This window comes from Schistocerca americana, chromosome 8, assembly GCF_021461395.2.
Source record: "Schistocerca americana isolate TAMUIC-IGC-003095 chromosome 8, iqSchAmer2.1, whole genome shotgun sequence".
Lineage (NCBI taxonomy): Eukaryota > Metazoa > Arthropoda > Insecta > Orthoptera > Acrididae > Schistocerca > Schistocerca americana.
Window position 1 is genome coordinate 92329999 of NC_060126.1, and position 14797 is coordinate 92344795.

Genomic DNA, 14797 nt, shown 5'->3' on the forward strand with positions numbered 1-14797 from the left:
TGGACGTGGTATGTCGTACAGTACCCTACTTATGTCTCGCTTTCGCTTCAGCGCCTGTTTGTATGAGTTGCACTGTCTGAAGTTTGCCGCATGGGGCCCACCGCAGTTGGCACAGCGTCGCTGGTTTGGTTGTATTTGTGTACATGTGTTGGATCTGTGATTGCCAGCGCATCCGCGGCAGCGAGTTGCCAGGCCGCAGCGGAGGGCCGAGTGGCCGAACCGCTGGCAGTTGTTGCATTGTTGGGGGACGTTGGGTGGTTCATAGTGTTCTACACGTACGTCCATCCGCAGAAAGCTCTTTATCTGCAGGATGGCGCGGGAATCAGCCGTGTCGGCTAACTCAACCATGTAGTGTGGAGTATCGTGTTGGGCAATTTTTTTGTTGCCCAGTAGCATCTAAAGGGCCAGTGGACTTCGCCATTCTGCCTTCTGTCATGAGCCAGGGGTTTTTACATGATCGTTCATTTACACGAGTTAGTTGTGTTAGTGCATGTTGTGTTGTATGTGGGTGTCATACTCCGAAGTGTCGAGTTACCGTGTTTATCGGATGTTTGTAGTTTACATGGAAGGGATCAGAGCCGAGCGACGATATGAGGTAGTGTGTAGATTGTTCAGAGTATGTATAGAATGATTGGGTTTTCTGCTGAATGAGTGTGGTGATGGTTTGCTATAATTCTCAGAGCCTTATTCTTCAGGACCTGAACTTTTTTAAGGTGATTGTATGCTGCCATTCCCCAGACTTCACAACCATAAAATAGTGATGGAAGGACCACCATCTTCCATATCTTTAGTTTAGTTCTAGTGGTCAGGCCATTGCCTTTTATCAGTGGGCATAGGTTATTGGTGCTGCCGAACCTCTATTACATGCATCAGTAATGTGGGACTTCCACAGGTGTTTTGCATCGATCTTTAGGCCTAGGTATTTTATTTCATTACTCCAGGGGAGGTCCTTTCCATCAATGGATATTTGACGGTTTGGAGGCCTCCTTCTGGTAGCAAACATGATTGAGTTAAATTTCTCGGCGTTTATTTTTATTTTCCAGATATTAAACCATTGTGTAATTCCTTCTAGGTGTCTCTGAAGGTGATGTGCTACGTAATTTAGGTTCGGGTGGCTTGCATAGACGGCCGTATCGTCCGCAAACAGTGCTATGTGTGTGTTGGGCCATTTCGGTATATCGTTAGTGTATAGACTGTACAGGAACGGCCCCAGGACAGATCCTGGGGGGGACACCTGCTTCAATGGTCTTAAGGCTACTTTTATTACATTCTAACATGACAAAAAATTTTCTATTATCAAAGAATGAAGCCAGGATTTTAATTAAATGTACAGGGGAGTCCATTGGTAGAGCTTGTAAATTAGGCCATCCTGCCAGACTCGGTCGAAGCCCTTTTTCACATCTAAAAATACCCCACCTGTGCTGTGCCCTTCAGCCCTGGCCTTTCAGGCGTGTGGCAGGCTGGAAGGACTTTGGTGACGCCCGTCGCAGGATCCTGGGAACTTCCCTATCTACTCGTACCTCATGGGCGTCTGCCTTTTCGTCGTGTACTTTGTGGGTCCTGAATTGGAGTTCAAGAGTTGGCCATGGCCTCCACTTTCTCAGAGGGGTCACAGACGAGGCTCTTCTCTCCGTGCAGCGGCTGAATGATTCTGGGTTTTTCTCTTCTTTGTTTGACTATCCTCCAGAACTTCTGGGGATTGTATTCGCTTTGTTGTAGGGTGTCTTCCCAGTGAGCACTCCTGTACTCGGCTAGTCGGGTTCGGAGTTCTTGGGCAAAACTGTTGATCTGCCTATCGATTGGGTCGCGATAGGTCTGCCAGTGCTTTCGGAATCTCCGTTTAGTACTGAGAAGTACCGTAAGCTGGGGTGAGATTGATCCACTTTTTGGGCTCCATTTACATTGTAGCTCAGTACCAGCTATTTAAATTCAAGCAAAATTGGGAAACTTATAATTGCATGATGCCTAAGGAATGTAGGAATGATCTTTTAGTTTCTGAAATAAAATAAGTTGAATAAATTTGGAGAAACATATACTGAAGTTTTTGGAACAATTTGACCTGGGCTTGGGGAGATATTGGTCCATGTTGTGAATTCTGTGCTTCTAGGTGACTTTTTTTGTTCTGGAATAATGTCATCCAAGCCCAGGTATGTTTGGATGACTGTAGAAAGATAACTGAAAGAAAATATCATTTACAAGTATCGCAAATTATTATTTTATTTGACAAGATGCAAAATTGCAAATAATTTTAGAACTAACCTCAGAAAGAAAGAAAAAATAAAAATAAAAAATAACTCAAGTACAATAATGAAGTTCTTATTGAAATAGAACAATAGTTACAAAGTTCAATGTAACTCCTTTTCACTTGGCCTTTATCATTCTATTTATATGAAAGAATTTAACTCTGTGGCACTAAAATATCCTCTTACACTCAACAATGTAGGAGGTGCTATTTTTCTGATTATGTCCTCCCAGTCATATTCCATAGTCTTATTTAGCAGGCCATTTCCAGCTTCTCCCAAACTTCATCATACAGCTAACAGTAGCTCATCCTGCGTCGTTATCAGAAAGTTTCTCATTAATCCCTGGATACTTTTCTCTGTTGTATTTAACCGTCACAGTCACCCTTTTTCAATTATTTCTTTTCTTCTAATGTGAAACAATATGTTTCAGATGTAGCTATTTCAGTTTCTGTATCACGGAAAGTCTCACTCAGGTCATCAGATTCCAGTTCCATTTCTTCAAGTTCGGTTGAATCGTCACTATCACCACCATCAGTCAAGAATACAGTTATCTTTGGATGTCCAGACTACTTTGCCTTTACTGTCTCAATTTCTTTACTTAAATCAAAAACAGTAATGCTCTGTCCAGCAGGCACACTTAGCTTCTTTCCCTTTTGCTTGCCACGAATATTAACTCCTTCAATATCTTTACGTTTATCTTGTAGGTATTGTAGAAATGAATCTCCTACTGTTTGCATGTCAAGCTGTTGCTGCCTCTCATATTTGCTCAGGAGTTCTTGTTTATTTATGGGGTATATACTACATTTCCTGAAACCTGAAATGAGATTTTGCTTCACTGTTGGTAAGATTTCAATTAATTCCTTTAAAAGAGAAGGAAAAGTATCTTTAGGAATTCCAGATATTCAGCTACCACTCTCGATATCTCTCAACTCTTGGAGATTGTTTCGCCATGCCAATTTCAATGGTCTAAACACAGCAACATCCAGTGGCTGCGTTACATTTGTTGAATTTGGTGGCAGACATATGAATCGAACATTAGGACTTTTTCACCTATATGGGAAGCGAGATTATCACCTATCATCACTTTTGGCCCATCTTGATTTTTTACTCTTGGTGTCATCACGTTCATAAACCAATCTTCAAATGTGCTGTTGTCAAATCACCCACTACTTGTTCTGTTGTAATAACAGTTTTTGGGTCCATTTAGTGCCCAAGTATCCCACAGATATTCGGCTTTGTACACAATATATGGGGGCATTAGTTCACCACTAGCACTGCCTGCGAACATCACTGAAACAGATGTTTTTGTTATATTGCAAACTTGCTCTACATATTTAGATCCTCTGCAACAAATGACACGTCTTGCACCTGGGTCCAATCGTAGATTGGTTTCATCATAATTCCACATGTGTGTAGGTGGAATATTGTCTACTTGTTGTGCCAGATTGTCTTGGTATTTTTCAAGCACTCCTTTGCTGACAGCAGCTCTTACTCTTTTTATATTTGAAGAGACACGAGCTGTCAGAGTAGGATTTCGCTTTAAAAATGATGTAACTCAATCTGGCCTGGCATGCCATTTTTAAATTTGGGGCACTTCTGCCTGTTGCCAATAATAAGTATTTGACACAGAATCTAAAGTCTGTTTTAGTCACAGGAAATCCAAATTCTGCAAGTTTCAAGATGTGGCTCTTGAAAGCCCCCTCCTCCTCTTGAGTTAACACACTTGACCCTTCAATAACAGAGATTCATACACCCTTTAATTTATTTATAATGGTACTGCGAGGTATTCCATATTTCCCTGCATCTCCACGATGTGTGAGGCACTTGCATTTGATGTCTTCTAGGCATTTTTGTAACCCCCTGCGGGTTCGGGGGTAAGAATAGGCCCGCGGTATTCCTGCCTGTCGTAAGAGGCGACTAAAAGGAGTCTCAAACGTTTCGGCCTTCTGTGATGGTCCCCTCTTGGGTTTGACCTCCTTTTTTCTTCCAAATTTCCGTCGTCAGTGCGTGCCATTTGGGGAAGGACACCCTACGTGGTGTTTTTGTATTGGTCCATCATGCTCCACCATCTTGCATGTTACCTATTGTCGTGTGGGGGGGACTACGCCCAATATCTTCTGGGTTGTCTCCTTCTCGCCTTGTGCGCACTCTTATTCTTAGCGCCTACGACAACTGTGGACCCTTTAAACACCTAAAATCCAGCACGGTAGCCAGTCCGTTGTGGTGGGGTCGTCATGTACCCTCTTGGTGGTAGCCCCCTGACCACGCAGGGATCGCACTACAGATGCCAGAGCTGTTTCCTCCCCATGCATGCCAAGGAGTATGTGCCCATCTTGTCTGGGGCACGGGGACTCCGGGCAACGGGATATCGGCCAGGTACCCGTTGCTTTGGCTGGGTGGCGCCCTTGGGGAGAGCCCTCGTTCGGAGTAGGTGGCATCTGGGCGGATGTGGCGCAATGAAGCGCAATAAATCACATCACGCTGGTGGTCGCACGGCCACCAGCGTCTCTAAGCGAGGTAGAGTCGACTTCGATGCTGCGCAGTATGACCCTCAGACGTTCCCCTCGTTGGCTGCGCCATGGGAGGGACGCCGATCTAGTGCCAAGCGGGAGCCTTACGTACCGCAACACCTTGTCTGCAGCAGGACTGATGGTGACTCCTTTCTTCCGACGAAGCCTATGTTTTTTGTGGAACACCTGGAGGATAAGTTTGGGGAAGTGGCGGGGTTGTCAAAAATGAGGAATGGGTCCATCCTCCTCAAGACGTCCTCCCCAGCCCAGTCACGAGCGTTGCTCTTGTGTGATAAGCTGGGTGACGTCCCTGTTACCGTCACTCCCCACAGTAGCTTAAATATGGTCCAGGGGATTATTTACCATCGTGACCTCTTGTTGCAATCCGATGACGAGCTGAGAGCCGACTTGGAACGACGTGGTGTGCATTTTGTCCGTCGTGTCCATCGAGGACCCAAGAGAAACAGGGTGGCCACCGGTGCCTTTATCTTGGCCTTCGAGGGTGATGTCTTGCCCGAGAAGGTCAAGGTAATGGTTTACCGTTGCGACGTGAAGCCATACGTCCCTCCCCCGATGCGGTGCTTCCAGTGCTGGAAGTTTGGGCATATGTCCTCCCGTTGCCCATCCAGCGCTACATGTCGAGATTGCGGACGCCCGTCTCATCCCGATTCTCCATGTGCGCCCCCGCCTGTATGTGTCAACTGTGGGGAGCACCACTCTCCATGCTCGCCGGATTGCCCCGTTCTTCATAAGGAGCGGAAGATCATGGAATTTAAGACCCTGGACCGGCTTACTTATCGAGAGGCTAAACAGAAATATGAAAGGTTGTATCCTGCTTCCCTTCGAACATCTTATGCTGCAGCCACGTTATCGTCGCCCGCACGAGCGACGGTTGTCGCTTCATCTGTGCCGCCTTCAGTGGGCCCTCGGGGCCATGTATCTCTGTCTGCCCCCCTCGTGCCTGGGGGCAAGCCTTCCTCTCTTGCCCCCTTAGCAGTTGGGGGCAAACCCTCTTCTGTCGCTCCCCCCAAGCTTACTTCGGGAGTGACATCTGCTCCACAACCGGGAGGCTCGATTCCTCCCCCTCCTTCTCCGGCGGCGTTGCCTCCGCCGGTTCCTCTCTCACGGAAGGGGTCCCTCGGGGCTCTCCCTTCCTCCGTTTCTTCTCCTTCCCAGCCAGATGTCAGCCAGTGGCTGAAGGTTCCGCCACCTGCTGGTCGTAGGGCTTCTGCGTCGTCGTCAGCCTCTGACGCTCCTTCAGAGAAGCTCTCCCAGCCCTCTCACCCTAAGGGCAGACGCGAGAAGAAGGAACGGAATGTGTCCAAGAAGAAGGACGTTCCGGTGGTTTCAGCACCGCCTGCTGTACATAGTCCTGGCTCCGGGGATGAGGTGGAGATCCTCGCCTCTGCCGCGGATCTCGCCCTCACGGAACCCTTGGGGGCCTCTCCTATGGACTCCGCTGACTCTCCCCCAGTGGCGGCGGTTGGCTCTGAAGCGCTGTCTGCCTCTTAGTCGCATTCACGCCCTCCCAGTCCCTTCCTGCTTCCATTCTCCAATGGAACTGCGGCGGTTATTTCCGCCACCTGCCAGAGCTCCGGATGCTTCTGAGTGATTCCCCTGTTCTCTGCATTGCTCTGCAGGAAACTTGGTTTCCTGCACTGCGGACCCCCGCCCTTCGCGGTTATCGGGGATACTATAAGAACCGTGCTGCCTGTCAACGAGCGTCAGGTGGGGTTTGCCTCTTTGTTCACCACTCTGTCTGTAGCTCGCCAGTACCCCTTCAGACGCCTTTAGAGGCAGTTGCTGCCAGGGTTGAGCTCTCGCCGGCTATTACTGTTTGCTCTGTTTACATTCCTCCGGATGGGGAGCTCCCCCGCCATGTCTTGGCTGCGCTGCTGGCTCAACTCCCGCCACCATTGCTGCTTCTGGGCGATTTCAACGCCCACAATCCTCTATGGGGTGGGACTGTCTCCGATGATCGCGGTCGGGCCGTGGAGCATGTGTTGGCTCAGCTCGACCTTAGCCTCTTGAACACTGGTGCTCCCACGCATTTCAGTGTGGCCCATGGCTCGTTCTCGGCCATCGATCTCTCTATTTGCAGCCCTGGACTTGTCCCATCCCTCCACTGGAGGGTGCATCCTGACCTGTGTGGCAGTGACCATTTTCCCATCTATTTGTCACTGCCACAGTGTCATTCTTCTGGGCGCTTGCCCCGCTGGGCTCTCCACAGGGCTGACTGGCCAGCTTTTACTTCCGCTGTAACCATTGCGTCTCCCCCACAGGGTGACATTGACGAGGTGGTCCGTGTTTTCACCACGTCCATCATTTCGGCGGCCGAGGCTGCTATCCCCCGTTCCTCTGGCCTCCCTCGGCGGACGGCTGTCCCCTGGTGGTCGCCGGAGATTGCTGAGGCTATTCGCGACCGTAGGCGGGCTCTCCAGCGTCATAGGCGGCACCCGTCTCTGGAGACCCTCATCGCCTTTAAGAGGCTCCGTGCCTTCGCCCGTCGTCTTATTGCACGGCGTAAGCAGGAGTGCTGGGAGAGGTACGTCTCCTCCCTGGGCTCCCGTGTCTCGTCCTCGCACGTGTGGTCCCGGATCCGGCGGATTTATGGCTCCCAGACCCCTATGGGTGTCCCTGGGCTCTCCTTGGACGGCGCTGTCTGCACGGACGCTGCCGCCATTGCTGAACGGCTAGCCGCGCACTTTGCTCAGAGCTCTGCGACTGCATCCTATCCCCCCGCCTTTCGCTCTCTAAAGGAGCGAGCCGAGCGGACGCAGTTCTCCTTCCACACGCGTCGTTCTGAAACATACAATGCACCTTTCAGCGAGAGGGAATTCCTCGCCGCACTCGCCGATTGCCCTGATACAGCACCAGGCCCAGACTGCATCCACGCGCAGATGCTGAAGCATCTCTCCAGGGACTGCCAGAGACACATTCTCGCGATATTTAATCGCATTTGGAGCGAAGGCGTGTTCCCGTCGCAATGGCGGGAGGGCGTTATTGTCCCCATCTTGAAACCCGGTGCGGACCCACTGGCGGTGGACAGCTATCGTCCCATTACCCTCACCAACGTTTTGTGCAAATTGCTCGAACGTATGGTGGGGCGGCGTTTGTGTTGGGTCCTTGAGTCGCGCGGTCTCCTCGCTCCATCCCAGGGTGGCTTCCGTCGGGGCCGGTCTGCAGTGGACAATTTGGTGCGGCTGGAATCTGCTGTCCGTACGGCTTTTGCCCGACGTCAGCATCTTGTTGCTGTATTTTTCGATCTGCGGAAGGCGTATGACACCACATGGAGGCATCACATCCTCGCCACGTTGCATTGGTGGGGTCTTCGTGGTCGGCTCCCGGCTTTTCTTCAAAACTTTTTATTGCGCCGCTCTTTCCGGGTGCAAGTCGGTGCCACCTCTAGTTCCTCTTATATACAGGAAAATGGGGTCCCGCAGGGCTCGGTGTTGAGCGTCTCCTTATTTTTAGTGGCCATTAATGGTCTGGCAGCAGCAGTGGGGTCGTCGGTGTCTCCTTCTTTGTATGCCGACGACTTCTGCATCTCATTTAGCTCCACGACAACGGGAGTCGCCGAACGCAGGCTGCAAGTCGCCGTTCGCAAGGCAGCATCATGGGCACTGACTCATGGCTTTCAGTTCTCTGCTGCCAAGACTCGAGTAATGCACTTCTGCAGGCGTCGGACAGTCCACCCTCATCCTGCACTTTACCTCGACGGCCACCTGCTTGACGTGGTGGACACTTGCCGCTTCTTGGGACTCGTGTTTGATGCCCGGCTCACATGGGTTCCTCATGTTACTCAGCTGAAGCAAAAATGCTGGCGGCACCTCAACGCCCTCCGCTGCCTTAGCCACACGTCTTGGGGTGCAGATCGCCGCACGCTGCTGCCGTTGTACAGAGCCCTTGTGCAGTCCCGGCTTGATTATGGGAGCCTGGCCTATGGGTCTGCGTCCCCCTCAGTGTTGAAGTTGTTAGACCCCATACACCACTGTGGGATTAGGCTTGCCACTGGCGCTTTTCGCACCAGCCCCGTGGATAGTCTACTGGTGGAGGCCGGGGTTCCCCCACTGCGGATTCGCCGCCATCGTCTGCTTGTCGACTATGCTGTCCACGTTCATTGCTCGCCAGATCATCCCAATCGTCGCCTGCTTTTCCCTGCTATGGTCCTCCATCTGCCCGAACGGCGCCCTAGGTCTGGGCTTTCCATAGCTGTCCGTGTCCAGTCCCTGCTGTCAGAACTGGGGTCATTCCCTCTTCTGCCTCCCTTCCGGGTCCATACACCTACGCCTCCCTGGTGTTTGTCCCGGCCGTCCGTCCGTCTGGACTTGGCACAGGGACCCAAGGACTCGGTTCCGCCTGTGGCCCTCCGTCGCCGTTTTCTTGCTCTCCTCGCCTCATTTTCGGACTGTGAGACTGTCTACACTGATGGTTCCCTGGTTGATGGTCGCACTGCCTACGCCTTTGCTCACTCTGACCATGTTGAGCAACGCTCCTTGCCGGCTGGCTGCAGTATTTTTACTGCAGAGCTGGTGGCCATCTTGCGCGCTCTTGAGCACATGCGTTTCTGCTCAGGTAGGTCCGTTGTCATCTGCAGTGACTCCCTGAGCAGCCTTCAGGCCATCGACCGCTGCTATCCCTCCTCTCCTCTGGTGTCCTCCATTCAGGAGGCTGTTTCCGCCATTGCCCGTTCTGGTGGTTCAGTGGTCCTGGTTTGGACGCCCGGTCATGTTGGCATCCCAGGGAACGAACGTGTAGACAGGCTGGCCAAAGGGGCGATAGACGCCCCAGCTTTGGAGATCGGCCTTACGGCTCGCGACCAGCAGCTGGTGTTGCGCCGTAAGGTACTTGGGATGTGGGCTGCTGAGTGGCGTGGCATGACAGCCCCGAATAAACTGCGGGCTGTCAAGGAGACGACCGATGTGTGGCGTTCCTCCCTGCGGGCTTCTCGCAGGGACTCGGTAGTCCTGTGTCGGCTGCGCATCGGCCATACGTACCTGACGCACGGCCATCTCTTGCGTCAGGAGGATCCCCCCTTGTGTCAGTGTGGGTCCCAGCTGACGGTCGGCCACATTTTGCTGGAGTGTCCTCGACTGCGCACACTCCGGCAATCTTTTAATCTCCCGGGCACTTTGGCTTTGGTTTTATCTGACGATGCCTCCATGGCTGATGACGTTTTAAATTTTATCCGTGGTAGTCCTTTTTATGGTTCGATTTAGGGAGGTCCTGCGCCTTTCCCTTTCTGTGTCTTTTGTCCTCGTGTCTGTTGCTGTTCTGGTAGGCCGTGAGATGGTTGACTCTTTCCCTTTTTTGATCTCGTGGTCAGTCAACCAGTCTCCGGCCCTCTTCCTTTCTTCTGTTTCCTTCTGTCTGGTGTTCCTCTGTCCTGTTCTTGTCTGTAGTATTCGTTGCTGCATTTGTGTTCTTTTAGCGCCTGGGGGGACGTCTCCTCCCCTTTGGTTTTTTTATCTGCTCCGTAGATTTCCGGCTCGCCTGATTTTGGAATGGGGGACTGATGACCTTCGCTGTTTAGTCCCCCTTAAACATCCAACAACCACCACCACCACCACCGCATTTTTGTAAAGTTTCAGGTGAATAGTCCACATGCGAATGAAATCCAAGCTCACATTTGTGTTTTCTGGGCATTGTGAACTGAAATGTGAAAAACGTAACACATACGACACTTCAGGTTCAGAAAGTCAGTTAAATTTTATTTTACTCCAATTTTATTTTACTCATGTCTAATGTCAACAACTTGATATTAATGTAACAATGGGGTGACATTGTTCCAGGACCAAAGTCACCCCTCTCTAACCTCAAAATTACCTCCTTGACATACATCTCAATTATTCGAAAAATGTTAGCTCTCAGCATTAAAAAGCAACGGAAGACAGGCTGTCCAGAGCAGTGAGAGCTCAGTCTTGTATCCTACTCTGACCGAAAGGTGAGAGCCGACTGTTGAAAGAGCACACGTACAGGCCGAACACTGAACATTACTGCCCCCACGACCATGGCCGTGGTTAAACGTGCCAATCAGCAACTCGAAAACCGGCGGAAAATTCCACTCTATTGCCGAAGCACTACCATTCCACCAATGGAGATCCTTGGCGCCAATTTCTGCGCTGATTTTGCTACGTCACGGAGCTATCCCCTGAGCAAGCCAATCACAGTTATGATTTTGCAGAAAATGCAGCCATTTGCCCACCAAGACTGCCTGGGAACACAAGTCATTCCCACACCTCTCTGGTAGCCCGTCAGAAAGTGTTTTCACTAAGTTTCTGCGAAGTAGTGGAATCTCTAGTCCCAACCACTCCTTCAAGCCCCTGTGGGCGTGTTGCCCCGCTCTTATGACAATGTCGGCGTCTGGACAGCATCCACTAGACTTCCTCACACCTGTCGGCATAACCCTTTCAAGATCAGCAGAACCCGCCTGTCACCGGACCACCCGGGTGACGAGAGACGCTGCGTGGGAAGTCCGCATGTTAAGGAATAACAACTTTTCACCGCATGCAATTAGAGAGGAAAATGTTCATATCTTCTGAGTTCACAATCCTAGTCTTGTAATGACCATACTCGGCTATATTTCCCCAAATCGAATTACTCAGGTTAAGATAGAAATATGAGAGGGGGCTCACGCCACCTCTCTGACTTACATACACTTTTTCTCTTGCTGACCAACATGTTTTGATAATCTTTTTACCGTTTTGCTTCCTGGTTTCATGAAAGTAAGTTTATCCCAGCGCTGTGTAGAAGCCGAGAAAAATTGTAAAGGTTTTGCACTACATTAAAAAATGAACATACTTCTCGACAACAGCTTGCAGCACTAGTGCCGACTAAATTCAAAGAATGTGCTGCACAATGCACATAATGCGCTTTCGGATTTCCTCCTTTAATGCGTGCCTGCAGACCATTGTAGGTTCCTGACATATTGATTGCGTTGTCATACGACTGGCCGTTACAGCCAGTAATAGCAGTTGAATTTGTAGACAGGACTTTTAGTACGGCCTCAGCTCAGTTTTCGGACTTGTGTTCCGGGTTTGGTAAACACAGAAGGAAACGTTCAACAAGTTCAGCATTCTCCTTCACATATCTTAATATGAAAGATAATTGATCAATATGTGAAATGTCTGCAGTAGAATCTACTATTATAGAGAAATATTTGGCCTTTTTTATGTCACTTACGATGACTCGTTATTCGTTCAGAAAGAAGCTCATTGTTTAATCAGATTGTTGAAGAAAGATAGCTTGCGTGTCCCTGTCCTGGATTTCCATATCGTTCAATGCGCTCTGAGAGAAAAGGATCAAACTCGGCTATAAGTTCAAGAGACATCATAAATTAACCATTTCGTAATAAATGGAATCTTTCAACGTGTCCATGTAGGGGAAGTCCACGACATGTTAGCTTCTTCACTACTGCAAACACTATTTTCAACACACTGCGCCAGTGCATTTTTTCTTTCTAAATATACTGACTCGAAATGAATACCTATTGTTCCAAGTGACTTTTTTCTTGCTAGGAGTGATAACTCAGAATTTTTGTGTTCAAGTGAATTCTCATGTTTAGATAAAATATTAGAAATATTTTTCCAACCTGCAATACCATTAGTAGCAATCGCAGCCTTACCTCTGAACAATTTACATGATGCACAAGAAACAGCACCGGTGCTACAGGAGTATACTAAAAAATCACGCAAAGTAGATTCACCATTTAAAAGTTAACGATAAAATACATTTTTGTTCAAATATCTGGTTTTATCGCCTATTGATCTTCTTGAATTAGAAAAATCACCGTTAGAATTTTGATTACTGCCACGTTCTGCAGGATCATCGCTAACGAGTTATTTCTTTTTGTAATGTCTGGATTCGACACTTCGTTCTTCGTGAAACTCGAAACCAGGAACAAATTGTTTCTCTTCATTTTTAACTTTTGTTTCGTCTGTATTTACTTCTTTACAACAGCAACAGGGCCAGAAATCTCATCCGTTCTACTTGAAGTCGAACCAGCAACATTTTTGCGAAAAATTTGTCTACTCTGCCAAGCGTTTTTAGGACGTTGGTTTCTCGTGGTCGCCTTTCCTTCGATAATTCCCGAAATGCCGCCTCACTTAATTTTGCATGTTTGCTATTTTCACTGTTACCCATGTTAAGGCACTTACAAAATTGTCAACCAACAGTCAAAAGAGAAAAAAATTGTAAACGGAAAGAAAGGAAGACTGTATCCAGTTCCAGTCGTACTACACCGCACTTGAGCACAAATCTTTTTAAACACGGAGCGATGAGCTGACCACCTCGGGTTACTCTATGTAACTGTGCTATGAAAGAATGACTCTGCAGAATAACTTAATATCTTTGTAAGTGAACAGTAGAAGCCCACCTGCCGGCTGGAAATCATCTCGTAAAGAAAATGTGGCAAACCCTTTTTTGGCTTCTGTTTCCCACGTCGCCAGAATTTTAGCTGGGACGTAAATATGTTCTGAACATTCTTGACACTGTCTTTCTAATTTAAAAAGTAAATAATTTTTGTAATTTCTTGCAATGAGGTGTGCTGGATCGACTATTATCCCAGAGAAGACGACTACATAGTTCAAGTAGTCTTGCTGGTAGTTGATGTGGTCTGTTGCCATTCGTGTGAACGCCGCTGTTACGTCTACAAGCAAATGCACCTTTTGTTCCAACATAAAATAAAAATAACCTTTCTTCGAAGAACAAAGCTATAATATTTGCAATGCCACGTACCAGTCGATTGCACAGACTGGGAACTTTGATGTCGTGCAGGCTACAGCACAATAAATGAGACAAACGAAAGTTGGTTTCTTCTTTTTTCATCAAAGAAAGTAACCAAGTAAATAAATAAAATTTTTAAACTGTTGTGAAGTGTATTTCACACATTATTAAATTTTCTGCTTACGTTCTTTTCGTATAAACGTGTTTAAAAATGTAAAACATTTCCAGTATCAACATGTTTTGTTAAACGGGTGTCATTAAATCAAAGCTCAGATATTGAAGACGACAGAGCTTTCACATTAATTACACCCCCCAGGGGGGTCCACAACTCTTTTGTGGGTACTTGCGTAGCGAGCACGGGACCCCGAGCTAATGTGGCCCTCCTTCCTTTCCGGGCTGCATACCTTCCTTTTCCGCATCCTTTCCTCTCCCCATCTTCGCCCATCCTCCCCTCACCTCTGGCTCTTTCCTTCCCTTTCTCCCCCTCTGGGAGTATGGTTTGTGCCTACGTCCGGAAACGGAAGCTCGTAAATGTACCGCATTCCTCGCCTTCTCTGCTTGTATGTCTTCATCCTTCCTTTGTCCTTCTCTTTTCCTTGCCTCTTGTCTTTGCCCTTTTCTCCGCTGCGGCGATTGAGACATCTCCTCTTTCCTTTCCCTTTCTTTGTTTTTCCCCTTTCTCTTTCTTCCTCCCTGTGCGTGTCTGAAGGCAGACCCACGCATTTTTGTGCGTAGCCGGTGACGGGGTAACACGTAATTCCCTGCCCCGGGTAGACAGGTAGGACACGTACGTACACCCTGGTACCGGCCAGGCCCAGGAAGGGGTGATTACCCGAGCTAATACCTTCCGAAAGTGCGGATTGGTCCCTCCGTCCGTTTGTCGGGAGGTGTGACCTGAGGTGTGAACTGTGGTGTCACCGCCAGACACCACACTTGCTAGGTGGTAGCTTTAAATCGGCCGCGGTCCATTAGTACATGTCGGACCCGCGTGTCGCCACTGTGTCATCGCAGACCGAGCGCCACCACAAGGCAGGTCTCGAGATACGGAATAGCACTCGCCCCAGTTGTACGGACGACGTAGCTAGCGATGCACACTGACGAAGCCTCGCTCATTTGCAGAGCAGATAGTTAGAGTAGCCTTCAGCTAAGTCAATGGCTACGACCTAGCGAGGCGCCATTAGTAACATTGCATGTATCTAAAAAGTCTCACTTGTATCGCCACAATCTCCAGATGTACCAAAAGGATGGATTAAAGTTAAGTATTACAGAAGCTACGTACTTTCTTTTTAGCATTCATTACGTATCCTGTTTCAGACCTCT